The sequence below is a fragment of the Octopus bimaculoides genome, chromosome 3, assembly GCF_001194135.2.
Source record: "Octopus bimaculoides isolate UCB-OBI-ISO-001 chromosome 3, ASM119413v2, whole genome shotgun sequence".
NCBI lineage: Eukaryota > Metazoa > Mollusca > Cephalopoda > Octopoda > Octopodidae > Octopus > Octopus bimaculoides.
In genome coordinates, this window is record NC_068983.1 from 162237351 (window position 1) to 162239134 (window position 1784).

At 40.2% G+C, this 1784-nt stretch overlaps 1 protein-coding gene across 3 annotated transcripts in view; it reads left to right on the forward strand.

Annotated features, from left to right (window-relative positions):
* The window catches only part of LOC106867198 (uncharacterized), a 49856-nt gene that overhangs the window by 7390 nt on the left and 40682 nt on the right, over positions 1-1784 (forward strand). The gene's annotated exons all lie outside the window — the stretch shown is intronic.

The following is a 1784-nucleotide window of genomic DNA, read 5'->3' on the forward strand; positions in this document are numbered from 1 at the left end:
GTGTGGATGTGTGTGTGTATGTACATATATGTCTATGTGTATATGTACATATATGTCTATGTGTATATGTACATATAGGCTTGTGTGAGCGTATGTATGTACATATATATGTATATACGTATGTTTGTACATTGTGCGTATGGCTGTGCAGGTGTGTTTATATATCTGTTTCCATGTACTTTGGTGTGTATGTGTGTGTGTGTGTGTGATTACATATCTTTTATTTCTCCCAGCCGTCAGACTGCAGCCAGACTGGGGCACCGCCTTGGAGAATATTTTTTAGTCGACCGAATCGAGCACAATATTTTTTAAAGCTTGCTACTTATTCTGTCGGGTTATTTAGCCGAACCGCTAAGTTATGGGGCATAAATACACCAGCAACTGTTGTCAAGCTATGGTGGGACACAAACACAAACACACACACACACACACACACACACACACACACATGTATATGATGGGCATCTCTCAGTTTCTGTCTACCAAATCCACTCACAATGATTTGGTCGACCCGAGTCTATAGTAGAGGACACTTGCTCAAGGTGCTACGCATTGGGACTGAACTTGGAACCGTGTGGCTGGAAAAAAGCAAGCTTCTTTCCACACAGCCACATGTGTGTGTACGTGTGTGCGTGTGTGTGTATGCGCGTGTGACTGTGTGTATGTGTACATATATATGTGTGTATATATGTGTGTATGCGAAAGTTTGTAAGTATGTGTACAGTATGTGCTCGTATATCATCTATACGTATATATATGTATACATGTATGTCGCTCACTTTCTCTGTTTGTGTGTGTGCGCGCGCGTGTGTGTGTGTGTGCATATGTGTGTGTGTGTGTATTACTGCAGATGGAAGTCCTCTAATTCTATGTTAAATCTTGGTACAAAATTTGTTTTTCCTTCATAGTTTTAGCTTTACTCGGTGTATAAGTCGAATTCCAGTTTTTTTCAGTTAAAATCAATTATAAAATACTGCGAATTATACACGAATAAACATGGCACGTATATGTGTGTGTGTGTGTGTGTGCGCGCGCGCGTGTAACAGCAGCAGCAGCAGCAGTTTTCTGTGACTATTACAACCAATAGTAAGAACGCTATGCCAGACGCTCTGCAAATTGAAAAATTACCTCAGGTTATTGTCCTCCATCAGTTTCAAACCTGACCAGTTCTTGCTGCTTGTCAGACAAGGATTTACTGGTTGGTCTTCACCTTCTTCCAACTGTCCTCTGGAGAATGGGTTGGGAATAGAAAGGGTAATTGCCAGTATTAAACCAGCTTCTGGCGGTTCCCCGTTGCCAAAGAGTAGTTCTTGTCTCAAGTATATTTGGTGACTTCTGCATACTCACGCGCATATTTACACACACACGCGCACACACACACACACACACACACACACACACACACACACATACATATATATATATATGCACACACATATATACACTCTAATATCAAACAATGAGAATGAGTGCTCAACACAGCAATACGGCATTGGTTGATAAATGTACTTTATTTGTGGGTTAACAAGTCAGCCGATGGTTGCCTTGTTAGCCCACAACTACACCACACATACGCACACACACACACACACACACACACACACATACACACGCACATGCACATACATATATATATATATATATATACATATATACACACACATATATATATATATACACATACACATCTATAGATATATATACTGATAGATCGATGCATGCATACATAGATACATATATAGATAAATACATATACACACAAACACACGCGCTCACACGCACAC